This window comes from Peromyscus maniculatus, chromosome 2 (genome assembly GCF_049852395.1).
Source record: "Peromyscus maniculatus bairdii isolate BWxNUB_F1_BW_parent chromosome 2, HU_Pman_BW_mat_3.1, whole genome shotgun sequence".
NCBI lineage: Eukaryota > Metazoa > Chordata > Mammalia > Rodentia > Cricetidae > Peromyscus > Peromyscus maniculatus.
In genome coordinates, this window is record NC_134853.1 from 18058148 (window position 1) to 18082810 (window position 24663).

General features: G+C 36.5%; 1 long non-coding RNA gene across 4 annotated transcripts; it reads right to left on the reverse strand.

The window, feature by feature from the left end:
- Positions 1-255: 255 nt before the first annotated feature.
- Positions 256-17577, reverse strand: LOC121827148 (uncharacterized). 4 transcript variants are annotated; one of them, XR_013048963.1, is made up of 6 exons: positions 17437-17577; positions 6301-6372; positions 5785-5850; positions 4654-4882; positions 3816-3882; positions 256-536 (listed from the first exon to the last, which is right to left on the reverse strand). It is a non-coding gene; the product is annotated as an uncharacterized LOC121827148 (long non-coding RNA). The 4 variants fall into 4 exon arrangements; XR_013048961.1 differs by having other exon boundaries at positions 5785-5877; XR_013048960.1 differs by lacking the exon at positions 6301-6372.
- Positions 17578-24663: the final 7086 nt, after the last annotated feature.

Consider the following 24663-nt stretch of genomic DNA (forward strand, 5'->3'; position numbering starts at 1 on the left):
ATTTACAGTAAAGGTGTTGATTTTACTTTGAAAATTGAAAGTGTTTTTAAAATCAAATTATGGTTGTATGGAAAAGAAAAGCTGCTTTAGGGCAGTCATAATCATAAATGTTTTCTCTGTGTGAGAAAACTCAGTACTGAGAGTAACCTAAGTATTCTAATTTTAAATATGTAAAATAAGGAGTGTACAGAAATACAAGTAATAACGGAAATGATTTTATTACATCATTTACCTCTAAGAAAGACTTGACTCAAATTGTTTATTAAAAGTCTGAGATTTCAATTTAATGAGGGAAGTTAACAGTTTTGTTAGTCAGCTTATGTTGTTTAATGGGGTGATTTACATAAACTAGTGGGATGGTTCAAATCTTAAGCATAGGTGATCGTATTTATGTAACCAAATACAGTTTTGAATAGCAGAGATGTGTGCGTTTCAATTCAGTAAAACCCTCAGTTCTCAAAGTGCGGTGCTGAGGAGTCTGTCTTCCTGCTGTCCAGAGATGTTGCATAAATAATGTCTTCTGCTCCATTCATTGCCTAGAGCAAAGGTCCAATTCCAAAGCATGAATAGAACTCTGATTCTCACATTTTATAATCATTTAAAAACACTAGTTACATCAACATGTAAATGTTTTCCTAGTTATTTTTCTGGAGGTATGAAAAAATAGATATGGATAGCTTAGTTTTTCTTTTCTGAGGAAAACAAACATTTGGAATGGTGGTGAATACCAGTAACTCCAGAACCTAAGCAGGAGGATGGCTACAAGTATAAGGGCAGGCTGTGCTACATAAAGAAACACTGTCTCAAAACACCATATTTTTTTAAAATGGTAAAAGAAAAGCAAAGTGCTTACAAAATAAATACCATTCCTCTATTTAATAAGTAAATATTTATTAGTTCTTCCATAGAGCTCACCTAATTCCTCACACTATTTCACTTAATAAGACTATATTTTTCCATTATTATCATCACAGTCTATAAATACTTTGGCAAAATACAAAACAAATATATCTAATTTCCAAAGAAATGATAAACATAAACATACTACCCAATAATGAATAATTTCTTAAAGTCTCTCTCCATATGTTTACTATTTTGTAAAGTGTCAAAGAAAGTTTGTAAATAGTAAGTAAACTATAACAAATTATTTTTAGCAAAATACATGATCTATCTAAAACAAATTGAAGTCTAGACTATTATTTTACTACATTACTTCTATTTTACTTTACTAATTATTGAAATTTTATTAACAGGCTGAGAAAATGGTTGGGCAGGTTAAGGGACTTGCTGACTGATAGCTGGACACAAAGAGTTCAATACTTATGATCCACACAGTGAAGGGCAGAAACCAACTTCTGTGGTTTTCCTATGACTGCACATGTAACTGTATCTTACATGTACACATGTAAAATAAATAAATAAATGTAATAAAATGGTATTAATAACCTGCATGTAAAAACCGTTTGGCATACATTGTATACAGGACAACCATATACATGTCTTGTTACCAACTATGACAATGCAATATTATAAAAATATCTCTGGCATTCAAAGAGACTTATTTTTTCTGGACCTCACACCAGAGTTAATAATACAGTTTGAGGTCACTACTGTGTTCTCCTCCTCTTTGTTTAACTTGCTTTGGGAGAAAAGTCTAACAACCAACATTAATTGTCTTGGATTTCCCGTGTAATCAACATTCACAACCTACGCTAATGTAGAAGTTTAATTTAAATCGTGTTATGTATATCTTTCATGTTGCTGACCATGTATGCTTCTGTCTGTGTTATGATAATCATTTAGGAAAACCAATATATTATATATTCAAAGCAATCTTATAAAATGAATATCCACCTTAAATATTAAAACCACCATTCAGATATTGTTCGATAAATTCTGTTTGTAACACTATGTGTTATATAGGTCAGTTGGGATCAGTTGGAGTCAATGACTTATTCCCTTGTAAACTGTTAAGATTTTGTAAATTATCTCTCATTCCTTCCCTCTGTGATTCTTTCTGTGCTGTCCAATAAAAGCAGGAACAAAACCCTTTGCTAGGAACACTCAGACATTCTCAGACACATTCAGACTTAAACAATGGATGGAAATGGAGAATGGAAGACACAGGGAGAGTGATATAGAGAATTCACATCTTGGTAGATTCTTGACAATAGCAGTGCTTTGAGGAACTTGTGACATTTTTCATAACTATTTATGTGACTTTCCCCCTCAAGGCAGAAGCAACATTGACTTAGTCATTTCTCTGAATGTTCTTGAATCCTTATTGTGTGCAGTGGTTAATATTTACTGTTAACTTGATTGACTGGAATTAGAATTCCTTAAGAGATGGAACACTTGGATGAATTTGCTCAAGTGCTTCCAAAGAGGTTCAGTTGTGGTTGGAAGACTTACCTTGAATGTAAGTGGCATTATATTATGTATGTGAATCCTGGATTGAACAAAAATAGTAAACAAAGGGGAAAAAAAGCCAGATGATCACCAACATTCATCAGTCTCTGCATCCTGATGGTGATATAATGTGCCCATTTGTTTTATACTACTTCTGTGATAACATAGAATCACTACTCTGAATAACTCTTCCTTCTCAAACAGTGAATGCAAAAAATCTTACTGTGCTTAAATTACTTTTGTTAAGAATTTCCCAACAGTGACTAAAAGATGAAAAGTTAACTAATAAAATTGACATGGTTCAGCTGCTGAAGTGTACAGAGGCCATTATAATTTTTGTTGGGAGCGAGCCATACTCCATCTAAAAGACACAGCAGAACTTGACAACAGGTTCTACATGATGTTGATTTTGCATACATGTAAAATGCATGAGTTATGGGATATTAGAGGAATGTACCTGACTGCTGAGATGAGGCAATATGTGTCAGGATTAGGTTCCATGCAAGGAACCATGAGAGGAGAACATGGAATTATTAGGGTAAAGCTTAATGTAGGAATGGAGACATAGGAAATGTCCAATAGAAAACTGCCAAGGAATCTACAGTCATGGAAGGAAACTTTCTCAAGAGAACAAGAGTAGGGGCTACATGATAGAACTAGATAGGCATGGGCCCTGAAAAACCAAGGGCCTAGAGGATCCTACAAAGTGTCCCAGATATTAAGCATAAATATGCATGATCTTGTGTTTTCTCTGTTGAGTTTATGTCTCAAATTGGTACAATCTCTCCTTTTTATTTCTTCTTTCTCTTTTTTGAATGAGGGTGTTTATTCTGCTTCATGGTATATTGGGAATATGTAACTTGTTTCTTGAATTTATAGACTCTCAGAATTGTTTTGAGTCCAGAGAGACATTGGGCTTTTAAACAGTGTTGCTAATGGTAAATCTATGGAAATCTTGGAGATGTACTTAATGTAATTTGTATTATGAAATAGCCATGAGCTGTTAGGAGTGCAAAACAGGGAATGCTACTGTTTTAAAATGACGTTTGTGTGTCAACTTGACAAGGCTTGTGCTTGTGAAGCTTAATATTGATGGACTACTATGTGTGACTTAAAATCACCTAGGATACACACCAATGGGCATGTCTGTGGGTATTATTTTAGCAAGGTTAGCTTGCTAAAGGAAAGGAGGAAAGGAGGAAAGGAACATTCTCAGTATGGACAGCAGTGTTCCATGAGTCAGGTTTTCCAGATGAATACAATGTAGAAAGCAGAACACTGTCATTTATCTCTAACTTTTATTTGCCCACAGTCACAAAAGACAAGGTATCTCCCACTCCGTCCACATTCCTGACCTTCTATGATAGAATGAACTCTCAAACCACAAAGTCAAAATAAATACTCACTTTCATAAGTTGTTACATTTCAAATTGATTATTATTCAGGTTCAATGATCAGCCCCTCGTATGATCTCTACAATGAAGAGAATCAAAGTTATTGACTATTAATTAACCATAACACCAACTGTAAAATAGCTCTCTTCCATGTTTAATGGTGAAAGTAGCAATACTTGTAAATATAGAGAGAATAACATTGCCAGTAAATGGTTGGTATGTGATTTTTCATTGTTTTCTACTTGTTTGGTTCCTTTTTAAACTAAATGTGTTTAAATGATTCATAAAGATGATTCTAAGGCCTGTACCATTGGTCCAACTTCTTTAAATTAAAGGCTAGAGGCATTTTAACCTGAATTCCAGGAAATGGTTTCAACTGAGTGTAATCGTTGGTATATAGATTAGAAAGGTAGAAGTAATGGGCAGGTGAATATTACCTATAGATTCCACATATGAGTAGAGAATCAGGGAAGGGAATCAATAGCCCACACAGATCATTTTATATTTTTTTCCATCAAAACATACCTTTTCTTGTTCACTCTTCTGTAATTTTTTTAGTTTTAATTTTTTTATTAAGAAAAAAAATTTATTCATTTTACATACCAAAGATCCCCCTCTTCCCTCCTCTTGCCCCTCCAGCCCCCCCAAACCATCCCCCATTCCCTCTTATAAGAAGATAAGGCCTCTACATTTAGTAGAGGCAGGTCCAAGACCCTCCCCTGCCTCAAGGCTGTGCAAGGTGTCCACCATAGGTAGTGGGTTCCAAAAGGCCTGCTCATGCACCAGGGATGGATTCTGATCTTACTGCCAGGGGGCCCCTTAAGCAGTTCATGCTACACAACTGTCTCACCATGTAGAGGGCCTAGTCCAGTCCCATGGAGGCTCCACAGCTGTTGGTCTAAAGTTCATGAGTTCCCACTAGTTTGGTTTGGTTGTCTCTGTAGGTTTCCCCATTGTGATCTTGATGCCCCTTGCTCATAGAATCCCTCTTCTCTTTCTTCGACTGGACTCTTGGAGCTTGGCATGGTGTTTGGCTATGGATCTCTGCATCTGCTTCCATCAGTTACTGGATAAAGGTTCTATGATGATAGGGTATTCACTGATCTGATTACTGGGGTAAGCTAATCCCTTAGTAAGCTAATTCCTCTCCACTATTGCTTGTAGTCTAAGCTGGGGTCATCCTTGTGGATTCCTGGGAACTTTCTCAGTACCCCTTTTCTCCCTATCCCCATGATGTCTCCCTCTTCATGGTACCTCTTTCATTACTGTTCCAGCTTGACCATCCTGTTCCCTTATATTCTCAGGTCCCATTCCCTACCCTCCATTGCCCACCCCTCATCCCCAGTTTACTCATGGAGATTTCATCTATTTCCCCTTCCCAGGGCAATCCATTCATCCCTCTTTGGGTCTCCTTATTAGCTAGTTTCTCTAGAGCTTAGGTTGTAATCTGGTTGTCACTATTCTTTTAAATTTAACATTACTGTTTTACCTAAAAGTTTGTTCTCTAAAGATCTGAATGAAAAACTTTCTCATGTCAATGTAACTCTGAATATCATTTTCACCTGAATGAGATTACTCTGAAATCTAGGTTTTTCCTGAATCTGAGACATAAGATAATTACAAATGTTACATGAGGTAAAAATATACTTATAGGTGCCCATGTTAGGAAATAAGGTTATACATAATTTGTCATTGTAATCATTGTCTGTCTACATACCACCATTCAAATTGGAGTTGAAGTCAAGTTCCTAAGATACTATGTTAATAACTATATAGACATGCTCAACTATGGAGATTACAGAATAAGTCTCCCCAATAACTGATACCAGGAATTATATGCCCTGGTCTAGTCATGTGATCTTCCTTTCCACTCCCAAATGACTTAATAAGGGAAGGTAATTGTCTTAATTAAGATTCCTATTGTTGTGAAGAGACACCATAACCATGACAATTCATAAAAACATTGAGGAGGTTTACTTACAGTTTCAGAAGTTCAGTCGATTGTCATCATGGTGAAGAGCATGGCAGCATGCAGGCAGACATGGTGCTGGAGAAAGAGCCAAGTGTCCTACATCTTGCAGGCAACAGGAAGTCAACTGACTATCTGGGCAATATTTTGCACATAAGAAACCTCAAAGCCCACCTCCACAGTGACTCACTTCCTCCAAGGCTATGCCCATTCTACCAAAGTCACACCTCCTAATAGTTCCACCCCCTATGAGCTTATGGGGGCCAATTACAGTCAAACTACCACAGTAATTATTGTCAAATGAACTGTCTATTCCTTAAAGATGAGAGAGTATCTCATCCATTGTTTGCACTCACATTACCATAAGCTCTCCATATTTGTTCATTAAATGAATAATTAATGCGTTGTTGAAGGAATTCTAATGCAGATTAAGAGTTTTATGCAATTGTCACATTCTATATCTAAGTAGATTATATTAATTTAGAAGAATGTTCTCTTAGTTTTCTTAATCATTATAAATTCACTTACTCATTTAATTGCTACAGAATGCTGGATATTGGATAGTATAATGTGAAAACACCCACACAGCTGTCTTTGAATCTGAAAAAAAAAATGTGTGTTTCTTGAACAGAAAATGTAAGATGTCAAAAAATGTCAAATACTAACACCTACTCATAAGGAGGCTGAAATGTTTTCTTCACTACCTTTGTGCTTGAATAAAAACTTCAGTTTGGGCATTGAAACTAGTACTTCTGTGTTTTATTAAAGGCAAATTTTGTTGTTGCTATCTTGAGAGAGGGTCTCACTAACTAAGTTGCTCAGGTTGTCCTTGAACTCACTATATAGCACTTCTTGACCCTAACTTGGTATATAGCCAAGCCCAGATAGAGCTAATCACCTCCCTTTCCCAACCTCCTAATTAATGGGGTTACGGGTATGTCCCACTAAGCTTATTTCAAGTTGAATATTTTAGTTTTTAACTAATATTGGACATTTTTGTTTAATTCATCTTAACTGCTGTCATGTTACATTAAATTCCTAAAATATTTTTCTGTCTGGAACTAATGTTCTCACCCTGCTCTCCTCCCAATATTATAGAAAACTGTGGTTTGTCATGTGTGGATAATAAAATCTGACAAGTCTACAAATTCCCACAGGTGCCTCGCCTCCATAGTTGCTTATTAAAGACATTCTCTACTTCAACACATAGGTTTTCAACATATAGGTTTTCTTACCAAGGCAAAAATAGTGGCAACTGTCACCAACTCCCATATACACCATGTACACACGATGTTATGAAATTATAGTACTAAAAGTTTAACCATATTACATATATACCTAGTGGCCTTATGCTATAACATTTCACCGCTCAATGTGATTTACTTTCTATTTCTGAAGGTTAGATATATGCACAAAATACATATTAAATGCATTTTTTAGGTTTTATATGTATCAGACCTTTGCAAGTTGTACCATGACAAATCCTGGAGTAAAAAAACAAGAACATGGATAGCCAAAGGAATCTTGTACAATAAAACCTCTGGAGGCATCACGATCCCTGACCTTAAGCACTACTATAGAGCTATAGTAATAAAAACAGCTTGGTACTGGCATAAAAACTGACATGTGGACCAATGGAATCAAATTGAACACCCTGACATTAATCCACACACCTATGAATATATGATTTTCCACAAAGAAGCCAAAATTAAACAATGGAAAAAAGAAGGCATCTTCATCAAATGGTGCTGGCATAACTGGATATCAACGTATAGAAGGCTGCAAATAGATCCATATCTGTCACCATGCACAAAACTTAAGTCCAAGTGGATCAAAGACCTCAACATAAATCCAGTTACTCTGAACCTGATAGAAGAGAAAGTAGGACGTAGTCTTGAACACATTGGCATAGGCGATCACTTCCTAAATATAACACCAGTAGCACAGACACTGAGAGAAACAAGCAATCAATGGACCTCTTGAAACTGAAAAGGTTTTGTAGAGGAAAGGATATGGTCAACAAGGCAAAGCGACAGCCTACAGAATAGGAAAAGGTCTTCACCTACCCCACATCTGACAGAGGACTGATAACCAAAATATATAAAGAACTCAAGAAATTAGAGATCAAAATGCCCAACAGTCCAATTAAGAAATGGGCTATTGAACTAAAGAGAGAATTTCAACAGAGGAAGCTCAAATGGCTAAAAGACATTTAAGGAATTGCTCAACATTCCTAATCATCGGGGAAATGTAAATCAAAACCACTCTGAGACACCACCTTACACCTGTCAGAATGGCTAAGATGAAAAACACTGAAGACACTTTATGCTGGAGAGGATGTGGAACTAGGGGAACTCTGCTTCACTGCTTGTGGAATGCAAGCTTGTACAACCACTTTGGAAATCAATATGGTGCTTTCTTAGAAAATTGTGAATCAATTACCCTCAAGACCCAGCCATACCCAAGAAATGCTCAATGATACCACAAGAGCACTTGCTCAGCTATGTTTATATCAGCATTGTTTGTAATAGCCAGAACCTGGAAACAACCTAGATGCCCTTCAACTGAAGAATGGATAAATAAAATGTGGTACATATACACAATGGGACACTACTCAGTAGAGAAAAACAATGACATCATGAGGTTTGCAGGCAAATGGATGGATCTAGAAAAAATCACCCTGAGTGAGGTAACCCAGACTCAGAAAGACAAACATGGTATGTACTCACTCATAGGAGGATACTAGATGTGGAACAAGGATGACTGGACTGCTACTCACATCACCAGGGAGACTACCTGGAAAACAGGACCCCAAGAAAGACACAGGGATCGCCCAGTGACAGAGAAATGGATGAGATCTACATGAACAACCTGGATGTGAGTGGGGGTAATGAAGGGCAAGGGTTGAGGGAACGAGAGCTTAGAGGAGCAGGAGATCCCAGCTGGATCAAAAACAGAGAAGGAGAACAAGGAATAGGAGACCATGATAAATGAAGACCACATGAGAATAGGAAGAAGCAAAGTGCTAGAGAGGTCCACAGAAATCCACAAAGATACCTCCACAATAGACTACTGGCAATGGTCGAGCAACAGCCCAAACTGACCTACTCTGGTGATGGGATGGCCAAACACCCTAATTGTCGTGATAGAAACCTCATCCAATGACTGAGGGAACTGGATGCAGAGATCTACGGCTAGGCCCCAGGTGGAGCTCCAGAAGTCCAATTGGCAAGAAAGAGGAGGGATTGTATGAGCAAGAGTTGTCGAGACCAAGATTCAAAAAAGCACAGGGACAAATAGTCAAACAAATGGAAACACATGAACTATGAACCAATAGCTGAGGAGCCCCCAAGTGGATCAGGCCTTCTGGATAAGTGAGACACTTGATTGGCTTGATCGGTTTGGAAGGCATCCAGGCAGTGGGACTGGGTTCTGTACTCAGTGCATGAGTTAGCTGTTTGAAACCTGGGGCTTATGCAGGGTCGCTTGGCTCAGCCTGGGAGGAGGGGACTAGACCTGCCTGGACTGAATCTACCAGGTTGAACTCAATCCCCAGGGGAGTCTTTGCCCTGGAGGATATGGGAATGGGGGTGGGCTGGGGGGAAGGCGGGGAGTGGGAGAGCGGGGAGAACAAGGAAATCTGTGGCTGATATGTAAAATTAAATTAAATTATAAAATAAAATAAAAATTTTTAAGAAATCAAGAAAATAAACAAAATGGCTTCTTTCTGATGTTTGTTTGTGCTGGCTACTTTCCTACTTTTAACAAATAAAAGTATAATTAAGTATATAAAATTATACTCTCAGCTTATTAAATATTGTTATTTCATATTATTACTGACATGAGATAATTACTAGACACATAATTAGCACACTTGAATATATATCATTGAAATAAAGAAATTAAGTTATACTTTGAATGCATACATATATACCATGTTATTTTCATTTTATATGCCATTCTTCAATATTATATAAAAGTGTCATAAGATATTTTGCTAGTCTGTATTGTATATCAAATTAATATATATTAATATATATATATATATATATAAAAGAATACATTGGAGAATGTGTTTAGTTTAAAAGCTCTTAAGTACTTGCTGCTACCATGTATTTGCCTTTGTGATGGGCAGGTTTCTGCAGTGGGCAACACTATTATACTGGCTCATTTCACATCCTTGTTGCAGCTGCCCTGATTCTAGTCATCCCCTGTTATCTACCAGACTATCTTCAGATACCACAATCTACAGATGCTCTTATATGTCTTATATGAAATGGGGCAGTATTTGTGTAATCTGCACACATACACATATTTATTTTGAATACTGTGTTAGACACTTATGGCATCTAATTCAATGGTAATGCTATGTAAAAATGTTCTTGTACTGAACTATGGAGGCAATAATAACAAGAAAGGATCCTGTCATATTCAACACAGCGATGATTTTTTAAAAAGTATTTTCATCTGTGCTTGGTTGAATCTGTAGAAGCAGAGCCCAGGGGTGTGGAAGGTCAGCTGTATTTATTTTCCCAATATTTCTGGCACAGTAAGCCTACACATAACAACTTGTTCCTGACAGCAAAATCCATCTTCTATATACACAGTGGATAATGCAAAGAAGAAATAAGGAAACCCACTATGAAGGAGGCAGCAGCCATTATACATCTGGGTAACAGGCAAGGACAGTACAACAAGCACCTCTCTCATGTCCTGTACCTACTATGTGGGCAACCATGACAGTCTCTGGAGTTTGAATAGACATAGCAGACATAACTGCAAGGAAAAGTTCCTGAGATACCATTTTTCTGAGAGTTTAGCTGTCTTACCTTTGGCCTACCCTGTTTCAGTGGATAGAGTCTGCCTTCATGCCAGTTTGGAAATACAACTTTATTTCCCCTCATTTACAGTTCAAGTGATTCCCACTTTAGCTCTTTACAGTAGTTAAATAGTTTTTGCTATTGTTGTTGTTCAATAAAGTCCATAATGCTTCTTTCATGTCCCATCATAAAACTGCACAAATGTATAAAAACATTTCTATGACATATGTCTCTCTAACTTCTCTACTATCTATAATCAAATTTTAAGTAAATAGTGAACAAAAAATCAATGACATCTTTAGATCATAATTTCTCCTGAAAACATTTGGTACAATATACTTTGAAACAATTTGCCTGTCTTTTGGTTCTGAAGAGATAATGTATCCTGTCATTTGTAAGTTAGAATATGAAATCAAAAAGGCAATTACAAAACCAACTGTCATTAATTTGAAGAAATAGAAAGAGTCTTTAAAAAATAAACCTGCTTTTAAGAATTTTTCTTGTATCTACCTTATTAAATCAATATCTTGGATTTCATGATAAGACTTTATGAACACCTTTTAAAGAGCTAATGTTAAAGATTCATGTGCAAAGAAACTATTAATAATACATTGTAAAATTATCAAACCAGCAAAAACAGTTAAAGAATTCTTTCAGCAATTAAAATTGTTTCAAAAATAAGGTACTGTTTAAATAGATGATAGAATATTACTTAACAATTCATCTGAGGACAGTTGAGATGGCTCAGTACATAAAAATATTTAATGATAAGCTTAATAATTTCTGAGTTGGATTCTGATATCCACACAGTGGAAAGAGAAAACCCTCTTCTAGACATTGTCTTTCACTTTCACATGCATGAAGGGGCATGTACATGTCTGCACTTACACACACATTGAACACACAAGCAACAATAATAAAGTATATAAAACTTTAAAAATCAGTTCCTTTAAAATAGCATCAGGAATATGGGAAAAGTGTAATTTAATGACAAGTTGAAAGAAACATGATTCACATTTCAACATGAAGTTATAAGGGAAATGGAAAACTACTGTAAGAGTTCTGTGAGGACAGCTACCTATTTCCATCTTTGTATTCTTGTTGGCCATAGGCTGCTTGTTGAAGAGAGTTTCTCTTTCCCTTTTTAGTCAGCTCTCTTTTCTTCCTCCTCCTCTGTGTCCTGGGAATTTGCCTTTTAATGATTATGTAAGGTTCTCTGGCCTCTCTCTTACAACTTGCTTGACCAATGGGAACCTAAGCAGTAGATCAAGTGAGCAGGAAGAGGGTAAGGTCACTGTCTGTGTGCCTGAGCTGCCTCCCTGTAGATTCATGTTGGAACACTGCCTTCCCCTCCTGAAGGCCAAAGCTCTTACTAGGTCAGTGACTCAGTGTGCTACCTTTTCGGCTTTGGTAATTGCTCTCTCTTCTTGCTGCTGCTTGAGCTTTAAAGTGAAACCAATTTCCAGCTATTGCTAGCTCTGCACTTTAGTGCCCTCCATTTGTTGTTTGCCCTGAACCCTTTTTATGGCTCTGTAAATAGTCTCTCAAATTACCAATCTGTGTGTTGTCTGATTATTGCCAAGACCCTGACTGATGTAACACCGTGGTTGCCTAAGCAAATGCCATATCATCATATGGATAAAAAATATCCCCAGTAATAAAGACTTAGACAATCCAACCCAATGAACTTCATATAGTGTTACTGTTCTTGCATTATCTTACCATTATTAAGAAAACAAGACTTTATTTTAAACTAAAGAATAATAGTATAATTGCAATGACATTTTAATACCAAAAGTCATGAGCTGTGACATAAATTTTTGTCTATACCATAAGAGATCAATAAGCCCCTGGTGTCAAATCAATCAAAGGGTTAAGAAGTTACTAGTTACTCATTATAAGAAATAACTGTGTTCTAGAATCAGTAGCATGAAGCGAACCAGAATTTATGAATCCATATTTCCTAATGATAAACTAAATATAGGGCAAGTGGCAGATGGCAGTTCCTACTTCTGTGTCCACACTCTTCATTCTCATATTCAGTCTTTTCACTGCTTGTTTGTAGGCATCTCACTTTAGAAACTGTTGAGAAGACATAGCAAAAATAGAGCAGCACTAACTGGGTGTAGAAATAGGCATTATGTTCCAGGAACCAGGCTGCACCTCTCAGCTACAGTGTGTGCTTTCAAGATAGATTGTGCTCGCATGCACCCTCTTATCTCTGCCAGATGATTTTATTAAAACTGTCACCCTCCTTAATGCAGCTGATATCTATCTACAAGAGTCATCTCAAATTAGGTAAAATTTTTCTAATAAATATTGTGGAAGTTTTGAAACTGAGAACAGCTAATGATAACAGGATGAAAAAAATTCTGGGGTCTCACAGGATAGCTTCCAGAACAAGTCACAGTGAGAAATGAAAATAATGACCTGAGAAGAACTGGCATATAGGAATCTCCAGAAATCTGAGCAGAGTGATTTTAAGATACTTTACCAAAGTATTCAACAGTCCTCAAATTCACCCAACACAAGCTCTGACCAGTGACATGACAATGGCAGACCTTGACATTTGAAGTCAAGCTACAATGCCTTCCACTGTGTGCATGGTGAAGGCAGAGTTCTCGGCTCTCCTGTGGATGGAGATTCCACAATCATTTTAAGGAGACATAATGGACAGACAGCAAAAGCAAAGGCTGTTTGTAAAAACGTTACAGAGAGCAAATGTCTCCTTAGAAATAAATATTTCCCAGCAGAGATACAGTCAATTTTAATGTATTTGAATTTTTTTGCCAATTTTTTCTACATGAGTGATTGAATTATATGTAAGTTATTTCACACAATTAGAAGAATAATTAATTTTACAGAACATGTCTAATATTTTTTATTTTAGCAACACATTCCAATGATTTTATGATGGCTTTAAAAATAGATTGAATATAAGTTGGAAAACATCTCTTCTTTGAGTGAACTTATAAAATGATACTTGATTTTTAATAAATCTTGAATACTAAGAATACGTATCAAAATCAACTGATATCACAAAACAGAACATATATTAATAAACACATGAGCATCTATTGTAAAGCATAAAATTATATGTTTAATCACCAAACTATTCAGTACCTTAACAACTCCACATGGTTAGAATTATGAAATTTAGTAATTACATTATCTGCTAAAGGAAGAAACATTATTTCCTTTTACACATAAAAACACTGAGGCACAGGGAGTTTAAATACATTATTAAGACTGTGGAGATAAAGCATTCTTTATCACACATCCCTAACTACCCCAGAGTGTCCTAATTTCTATTGAATAGGGTAACTAAGAAAATGTCTATTAGTTCACTTATGAAATGTTTAATTTGAAATGTAGAGTCGGCCAATACCTACCATCATTTATTTTACTCCAATTTCTATCTTCTTTGATTTGTATATTTTATTTAATTTACTTATAATTATCTGTAGTAGCTACACATTAGTACAGTAGAAATAGCATAGTCATGGTGGAGATATAAAAAGTACTAGCCATTATAAAGTATATTGATGACACATTCCTGAAGTTTTAATGATATAGGTGACAAGTTGTAAAGTACATTGAATATTGTATTGCATATATTGCATACATTGAGGCATAAGTAGTCACTCCTATTCAATATAAAAAGATTTGGCATCTCATCAAAGCCCAAATAGAGAGCTCAATGGTGGGGCAGACACTAAGAGAGGCAAGCTGAATATAGCACTGCCCAAACTTTCTTCCATATTCTTTCAATGAAAAAGTCTTCATAATTCCAGTTCAAATATAAAGGGAGATGGGGAAATTCAACGCTTACTGATGGCTGTTGAAAAAGTCATACCGTAAAAGCTGTGGATGAATGTAGTGAATGAATTATTTTAGTATTTCTACTCTCTATTATACTGCATCTGTAATGAATAGATATATGTTGTTAGTATTGTTTTTTGAGCCGTTTTGTTTGAAATATAATTATATTGTAATTAATAAAACTAAAATTTCCAGTGTTTAGACAAACAAGCCACATTTGAGGTGCTAATAACTAGTTTATTGAAATGAATTAAATAACTTTTCAATCTTAGCCAAGTCTGGAGAAGAGTTCTAGATAACAAAATGTGACAGTAAGTGATGTGTCACGTTCAACTGAGGAGAATGTTCCCTGTGAGGCTGCCTGCTGATTAAAGCATTTAATAAGCTAAACAAACCCAAAGTGCTCCACTAGCACGACCCCATACAAATCTAAAGAATTATGAACTTAATAAATGGATATTATTTGCCAAAACAGAGGGTTATTCCTTGTGCATTAAATTAACTGATTCACTTGACTGAACCCAATTTTAGTAGAGGCTGTTACCCATGTGCCTCAAGAATTTTTTAAAATGAATATTGGTGATAGTCTTCAGTCTAATATCTCTTAGGACATTAGCATCATTATTAATGTATTTATTTTCATTTTCAACATTAATTCAGCTGATCTATAATTTAGATTATACCAGTTTTATAGTGTTCATGAAGAAAGTGTTACTGTGAAACTTTCAACTATTGAACAATATCAATTTTTTTCTGGGGAGGTTTGTATAGTGAGCCAAACGCACACCTACCTTCAAATTTTGTCTAAGTCTGCTCTGCACTCCAAAGTCCTGTCACAAACATGTACTATTTGTGCTTTATTATTTTGTCTTCCATATAAAATGAAATTCAGATAACATGAAAAATAAAGCCCTTAAAATTAACCTGTGTTTAGCATACAGAAAAATTGTGGCTTTTATTTTGCTATATTTGTTTGTAGTGAATTTTTGGTATATTGTTCTCATGGACTCTGATCACACTTAATTGAAGTTTTATATCCTATTGTTATTCCAAAGAAATTAGGTTACAAAATTTAAACTATTATGTTAAAAGGGTTTTCTCAGTTTCCTTTCTGTATTTAACAAATCTATACATTTCCATGCTTTAAAAACTTTATGTGGTATACAAAAGATAGGAAGATGACTCAGTAGGTACAAGGCTTGCTCTGCAAGCCTGAAGACTGGACATCTATCCCCGGCACCTGCACAGAACTTGAGTAAGGCAGTACAGGTCTGTGGTGGTATTGTGTTCCCCAAAATATTGTGCACCCTAATAAATTTATTTGGGGTCAGAAAACAGAAAAGCCACTAGATACTTAGGATTGGCAGTGGTAGCACACGCCTTTAATCCTAGCATTCCAGAGGCAGAAATCCATCTGTTCAAGGATATACCCAAGCATGGTGGCACACACCTTTAATCCCAGGGAGTGATGGTAAAAGGCAGAAAGATATATAAGGCATGAGGACCAGGAACTAGAAGCATTTGGCTGGTTAAGCATTTGACTGTTTAAGCTTTTAGGTTTTGAGCAGTAAGTTGAGCTGAGAGCCATTCGGATATGAGGACACAGAGGCTTCCAGTCTGAGGAAACAAGGTCAGCTGAGAATTTCGTCAGGTGAGGTTAGCTGTGGCTTGTTCTGTCTCTCTGATCTTCCAGTGTTCACCACAATACTTGGCTCCGGGTTTGTTTTATTAATCAGACCTTTTGAGATTCTGCTACACAGGTCTCTAATGTCAACACAGGAGAAGTAGACACAGGAGGATCCTTGAGGTTTGCTGGCTAGCAATTGTAACTGACCTGTGAGCTTTACAAGAAAGATTTTGTCTTAAAAATTAAGGTTAATTGGGCTACACCAAATGTTGACATCTGGATATTAAAAACACAAATGCACATGCCTTATATATATACACGTATGAATGCACAGGAACACATACACACACAAGAAGAAAATGACGTCATGCTTCCAGAGTGACTAGTACTGAATGGAACACACCAAAATACTAAATTCCCTCAGTATTTATACTAATATTGAAGCAGAAAATATTAAATATCAAAGCAAATATTCTCTAGCTTTGAATAGCATCTTTGGTTTCTATTTCCCATGCCTTACTAGATATCTAGATTTAGTACACTTTAGCTTTAATTTAACTCTGGTTATCTCAAACATTTAAAAATTACTTTCCAGAATACTTGTCATTAAAAATTTGCCTTATACATACAACTATATCCATTTATCTCTTATATGAGTAATTTATTACCTATGTTTTTAATAGAGTAAAAATCTAGAACTTAACATTTATATTTCCTATTCATAAGTATTTTTTTATTTTGCACTTTTATTTTATTTATCCATTTAATTAATTTTTCTATTTTATTTTATTATTTAAAACAAAATTTTAAATTTAATATATCTTGGTCAAATTCTTCCCCTTTCAAAATACCTCCAGGGCCTTCCCCCTCCTCACACACCTTATCTTTAAGTTCTTTCTTAATAAAAAGACAAAATACAATACAACAACCCCGACCCCCAAAAAAAGAAAGAAAAGAAAGGAAAACACCGCCCCCCCTAAAAAAAACCTGTAACAAAATAAAAGTACACAAAAAACTTTGCAGTACATGTTGGTCAACTACTCTTGTTTATGAGGCCTGCCCTGGAGGGATTGATATACCCAGTGTCACTCCATTGGGAAAAACTTTTTTTTTCTCTTCTATTGGGTACAAATAATAGGTGAGTTATTAACTTTTACCTAGTAGCTGATTTTCAATCATTCATTCATTCATACAATCATTTTTGAAATCTACAAAATAAAATATATTAAGATAAAGCAAAAAATATGACAATCAAAGATGGACAAGACAGACCAAAAGAAAGATAGAGCCCAAAAGAAGACACAAAAATCTGACACCCACTCATTCACATGCTCAAGAGTCCTTTATAAACACTAAACTAGAAGCCATAATATACACAAAGGACTTGGTGCAGACCTGTGTAGGCCTTGTACTTGCTGCTTCAGCCCCTCTGTGAGTTCATACAATCTTTGCTCATGCTGATTTAGAGGGCCTTGTTTTCTTGATGTCCTCCATCACCTTTGGCTCTTACAATCTTTCAACCTCCTCTTCTTCTGGATTCCCTGCGTTCTGAGAGGAATGACTTGAAGATGACATCATAGATAGGCTGAGCATTCTAAGATCTCTCACTCCCTGTGTAATGTCAAAGCTGTGGATCCCTTATTTGCTCCCATCTGCTGCAGGAGGGAACTTTTTTGATGGTGGCTGCACAAGCATACGAATATAGCATGATGGCATTAGGAATTATTTTATCACTACTTATTTTGCCTGTTTATTTTTTTTTTGACCAATATTACTTGGTTTTACCCTAGGTCCTTGGAATATCTAGTCTTGAGTTCTTGGCCATCCAAGCAGTGTCAGGTGTGGGTCCATCTCATGGAGTAGGCTTTAAATCAAATCAGATATTGGTCGGTTACTCTCACAAGCTTTGTGCCACCATTGTCCTAGCACATCTTGAAGGCAGATATCATTGTAGACAAAGGGTTTGAGGTTGGCTTTGTGTTTATGCTTCTCTTTTGATAGTGTTCAGAGGCCCATCCTGTATCAGAGATACTGGAATGTAGAGGTGAATGCTCTAGGTAGGCATCAGCTTTGAATTCTCCATGTTCAATGATTTGTATAGGTGTTTTCGTCAGCAATGGGGCCTACTATTAGTGTGTGGATTTGTGTATCATGGTGATTATGGTCTCATAAAATGAATTGGGCATTGTTCTTTCTATTTTTTATGGACTAACTTGAGGAACATTGCCACTAACTCTTATTGGATAGTCAGGTAGAATTCTGGGCTAAAACCACCTGGTCCTTGGCTATTTTTGCTTGGGAAAGTTTTAATGACTATTTGTATTTCACTAAGAGTGATAAATCTGTTTAAATTGTGTATCCAATCTTGATTTAACTTTAGTAAGTAGTATATATGGAGAAAATTATCCATTTCTCTTACATTTTCCAATTTGATTGAGTATATATTTTAAACCATGGCCCTATTCCCTGTATTTCCTCAGTGTGAGTGTATATTGTTATGTCCCACTTTTCATTCCTTCCTTTCTCTCTTACCTCTATATACATGATTGAAATTGTTAATTTATTTTACTTATTCTATGAAAATTTCACATTTGTGTACTATGTATCCTGACTGAAATAAGGTCCAACTTCTCCTCCTTTTTTTGAATTCTACATTTAATTTTTTGCTTTTTATGGTAAAAAACTAATGAAATACATGTGTCCCCAAACAAATGTGTATTATTGTACATAAAAGATATTTAACTTCAATTTCATTACATTAAGTAATGAATAAGAAGACTCAATGTCATATTGCCTGGGTAAATCTTGGCTCCATTTTATAACCTTTCTTTTAAAGCTTTCTCAGGTTTTGGGGTAGAAATTCTTGCTACCATGTTGGACACCAAAATGCAGCTGGAAATTTTCCTGTTTCCTGCCCAGCCCTGAGGTCCCACAGCTGCTTATAAAATAATCATTCAGAGGTTTATATTAATTACCAACTGTATGGTCTATGACAAGCTTCTTGCTAGCTAGCTCTTTCATCTTAAATAAACCCATAACTATTAATCTATGTATCTCCACATGTTCTATGGCTTTACCTGCATCCCATTACATGTTGCTCCTTGGACAGTAGTTTGGATTCTTCTCCCTCTCTCCTTTTTCCTCTACCTCTCTTGGATTTTCCCACTTGCCTCTATCTTGCCCTGCCATAGGCCAATGCAGCTTTATTTATCAACCAATCAGAGAAACACATATTCACTGCATACAGAAAGACATCCCGCAGCAGGCATATATAGTTTAATTTAGTGCCAAGAATAACAAATTATAATAAGCATGAACAGTATTGCTACATTCATTCTACAAACATTACTTTCACTGGAAAATTTGTATCTTCTTTGTGTAACAACTGTTGTTTGCTTTATTGTTTCTTTCTTTTCCCTGTCTCCTTCTTCAGGATAATGCCTCTTATATGTATATTGTATAACATGCTTCTCCACTCTTATAAAATATGTAATATGTTTTTTTCCCTTTAGTTTAAAATAGACTGTTTTCTCATATAATAATCCTGATTACAGTTTCCCTTCCCTTTACTCCCTGAGTTCTTCTCTACCTCTCATCCTTCCCATACAGACCTACTCCTTTTCTGTCTTTCATTGGAAAGGAAAGGCTTTAAGAGATAACAGCAAACATAGAATAAAATAAGATAAAACAAAATTCATCATAACAAAGTTGGACAAGGTAAGCCAACAGGAGAAAGAGCCAAAGATAATGGATTGATTCGTAGATAGATATTGCTCAAATTTGGCTTTATTGTGGAATGTCTTATTTTCATGATTGAAAGTTTTGCTGAGTATAGTAGTTTGATCTGGTGGCTGGGATTTGTGGTCTTGTATTGTCTGTAGCATATCTGTCAAGGCCTGTGTGGTTGTTAGTCTCCATTGAGAAGTCAGGTGTAATAAGTCTGCCTTTATATGTTACTTTTTTTTTTCTCTTGTAGCTTTTAAACTTCTTTGTTGTTGCTCTGTATATTTAGTGTTTGGAAAATTATGTGCCAAGGGAACTTTTTTTCTGGCCCAATCTATTCGATGTTCTGTATGCTTCTTCAACTTTTGTAGACATCTCCTTCTTTAGGTTAGGGGAATTTTGCTCTGTGATTTTGTAGAAAATATTTTCCATGTGTTTGACCTGTGTTTCTTTCCTTTCCTCCATTCCTATTATTCTTGGATTTCATCTTTTCATTGTGTCCCAGATTTCCTGGATGTATTGTGCCAGGAGTTTTTTAGATTTAATATTTTCTTTGACTGATCCTTTTCTTCTTTCATGTTGCTAATGCCTGAGATTCTCTCTTCCATCACCTGCATTCTGATGGTGAAGGTTGCTTCTGTGGTTCCTGCTACAGTTCCTGAAGTTTTCATTTCTAGATTTCCCTCAGTTTGTTTCTTATTGAGTCTATTTCCACTACTAGTTTGTTAACGGTTATATTCATCTCTTCCCACTGCTGTGTTTTCTGGATTTCTTTAAGGGATTTATTAATTTCCTCTGTAAGGGCCTCTATATATTTATACAGGCTACTTTAAGGTCTTATTTTTGTTTCAGCTGTGTTGTGGTACTCATTGTCCTGCTCTGGTAGGGTTACTGGGCTCCAGTGGAGACATATTGTCCTGGATGTTATTGATTATGTTTTTATGCTTGTGTCTAGGCATCTGGGGTTTCGAGACTGTAATTCTAAATGCTGGTATTTGGTCTTGATTTGTTGGGTGGGTGTCTTGTTCCTTGGTTTCTGTTTCCTCTCTTGTTCATAGGAGAGTGTGGTGGCTGTGTTGCCTCTAGGAAAATCTTCTGGGGTCCTGATAAGTGTGGGCCCTAGGGGTTCCAGGTAATATATGTTTCTGGGTATTGGGACTTGGGACTTAGGAATGAAGATGAGCTTGGGGTGATGGAGAAGCTTCAGAAATGGGAGGAATGTGGGATGTTCCACTAGCATCTGCTCAGTTAGTCTCCTGGCAATGGGGACAATCAGTGAGGAAAGGCCATAGCAGAAGGGCTACTACAGAGAGGGGATGAGACTGGAATGTGGGCATGGAGAGGTGGGGGTGTTGGACTTAGAGGAATGGAGAAAGAGGTGAAGATATGAAGTTAGCTTACTTGCTTTCCTGGTCACTGTGGCCTGTGGGCTCCCAAGAAATGACTGTTTTGATCTGGGGCCTGCGGCCTGGAGCCTAGGGCCTGGGGCCTGGGGCCTGGGGCCTGGGAAAAAGCTATGAGTGGGAGAAGGAAGTTTGGAGGGAAAGATCTGTGTGATCTAGTGGAGATGGGTGCAGGAGGTAAAACGAGGCTGCAGCAGATGTTCTGCTTCAGGTCTGTGGATAAGACTGTTGAGGAGCAGAGGCAGAAGTGAAGATCTTCAATTAGCCTACCTGTTTGGCTTCTCAGATGGCCTGTGGGTTCCACTGGATTTCCCTGTGGATTAGAGAATGGGACAAAGCAACCAGTGGAGGGTAAGGATGTTAGGAGGGGAGAATCTGTGGAAATCACTAAAGATGAGGTGGTAGGTAGGCTGCCACAGCTGTTCTGATACAGACCTGGAGATGAGACTGGAAGATTAGGTTTAGAGGAGAGGAGTGAGGGGTGAAGGTCTACAATTAACTTACCTGCTTCCCTGGCCAGAGTGGCCAGTGGGTTCCCAGGGAGTGCAGGCTAGAGCTGGGGCATGGCATAGAGCAGGGTGGAGGTTGGAGGGGTTAGGAGAGAAAGGTTTGTTTTGTTTTGGTTTTGGTTTTTGAGACAGGGTTTCTCTGTGCAGTTTTGGTGCCTGTGCTGGATCTCTGTAGACCAGGCTGGCCTCAAACTCACAGAGATCTGCCTGGCTTTGCCTCCCAAGTACTAGGATTAAAGGAGTATGCCATCACTGTCCTATTAGGAGGGGAAGGTCTTTGGGATCCACTAGAGATGGGTGGATTCTGCTGCTAGTGTTCTGATATGGAGCTGGGGATATGACTGGGAATTGGACTTGGAGGATTGTAGGGAAAGGAAAAGATCTGCACTTAGTCTACCTGCTTTTATTTCTAATGTAGTTTTATTGACATAGTCTTGATTTTATATATGTAAAGAAAATCTATGAACCAAAAATAAAATGAAATATATGATATTTTTCTTTCTGAGACTGGATAAATGCACTTAATAATATCATCTCTAGTTGCAGCTATTTCCTTACAAATGACATAACTTTATTCTCCTTTAAGTTTGAAAAAAAAATTCCTTGAGTTTATATACACCTTTTTCTTATTCATTCCTGTGCTAATGACAACTTGGGTTGTAGCACTTAGCTATCAGGAACAATGCTGTATTAAACATTGATATTGATATGCAAGTGCCTCTGTAATGTGTTGACTTGGAGTCCTCAAGACAAATACTCATATGGTAGATCTATGTTTTGTATATCCATAAAAGCATGATTAGTTTACATCTACCGAATTCATCTGTAGATTGTACTGGCTCTTCTTTTCAAATGACCTAGAGTCTGACTACTTCTGCTACTTCTAACCCCCCTTTTTGTGACCCTATTTTTTTTAGTGTAAATTTTTCTGGGACACATTATAATTCTCTTCTTTCTTTCAACCACTCTGTAATATTATCACACTACATTGTTTTCTACCTCCCATGTTTCTCTATCAGAGTACCCTATAAAAATTTCAGTAAGAGAATAAAAGAATTCTGTGGGATGGTCTGTATGTCAAATTGCTCTGATTGGCCAATAAATAAAACACTGATTGGCCAGTGGCCAGGCAGGAAGTATAGGTGGGGCTAACAGAGAGGAGAATTGAGAGAACAGGAAGGTGGAGGGAGACACTACCAGCCACCGTCATGACAAGCAGCATGTGAAGATGCCGGTAAGCCAGGAGCCACGTGGCAAGGTATAGATTTATAAAAATGGATTAATTTAAGATGTAAGAACTAGATAGCTAGAAGCCTGAGCCATTAGGCCAAACAATTTAAACAATATAAGTCTCTGTGTTTACTTGGTTGGGTCTGAGCAGCTGTGGGACTGGCAGGTGACAGAGATTTGTCCTGACTGTGGGCCAGGCAGGAAATCTCTAGCTACAGAATTCCATGCTGTGGTATCATAGATTCATAACATAAAAATGGAACTCCACTTTATCTAGTAGCTTGTTAGTGAGTCCTAGTGGTTTCTATTTTCTCCATTGAAATAACATGCCCATGGAACCATTGTTACTATATCTTCAAATCTTTGCATTAAAAAGTCAAGCAGAATGTATTATTTATTTGTATGTTTGGTGCTGAGTAAGTTAGAAATGTAATAGTTCATTACATTTCTAACTTAACATTTCCTTTGGCTCCTCTAATTTTAGTGCAAATCCTCTCTGTAAAAGCTGTTTCTTCCTAGTGTAAGTTCTGTTCTATTCATATCTAGTGCACAGGTATAAGATCTGCTCTTAGTCAAGTCAATAAAGTTAACCTTACACATCTTTTGTAAAGTCACTCACATGCAAAAATGCATTTAAAATTCTAAGTTTCTGTGGTTTTGATATATATTTCATTGACTAATCCATCCACTTATTCACACATGTGTTCCCTAATGCAAATATTCATTGTATACCTATTAATATTTTATGATGAATGAGTTAAATTATTGATTGTTAAATGCTCAATGACTTATGTTTATTTTCTATGGAATATTTCAGCAATATATTAATCAGTACACTTAAAATTCATCTTTGGGAAACTGTAATTTTTAAATTGGTTTCTCTATAGACATCTAATCCCATGGATTTTGTCATCTTTCTATGTCCTCTTCCATGATCCCTGAATCTTGTGTGGAGAAATATGATGCAGATGCCCTGTTTAGAAATGAGAACACCTCACTTTTTTATTATCTACCTGTCATGTGGAAGTACAGGTGCACACATGAACTCATGAAAGTCTAGGAACATATACAAGCTTTGAACAAGATCAAGTCAATGATAATCCAAGCATTGCTAGCAAAAGGCTAATGAAATTGCTCTACTGTCTGTGGACCTGATAGCACTTGAGAGCTACTGAGGGAGAGAGAATCATTTTTCTTCTTGGCTGTTGGCCCCAAGAGGCTAGTGGTGCTCCAGTAATTGGTCCTTTACCTATGCTCATAAGGCAGCACTAAGTGGACTCAATAGCTATTAAATAAAAAGAGAGTGGAAGAGAGCACGTTAAGTATGAGGGTGAATTGAGAGGGGAAAAGAGGAAAAATTTTAAGGGAAGGAATGGGCTAGCTTAGATCCAAATACATATGCATAATCGAATGCCAAATAAAGTATTTTAAATTAATAAACTGTCAAAACCAACATAAATTCTTGTGGTTTTTGTTTCTTTATTTCTAAATGATCTGAGTTATCTTTTTAAATCAAATAACTATAAAGAAGTGGGTGATATGTGGAGTAGAGTCTGGAAATTTTAAGAATAATGTAGATCATAAGACCGTGAACTAATTGTTTATTTTTTTTCTACAGACAGTGGTGATGTAGTGTAACAGAAATCATCCTCCTTTATATACCCATGTGCACTGTCATACACACAACGAAATACACACAATGAGCACAGTTGCATACTAATGCCTTCTTAAAAGACAACAAAGGACACTAAGCTGTT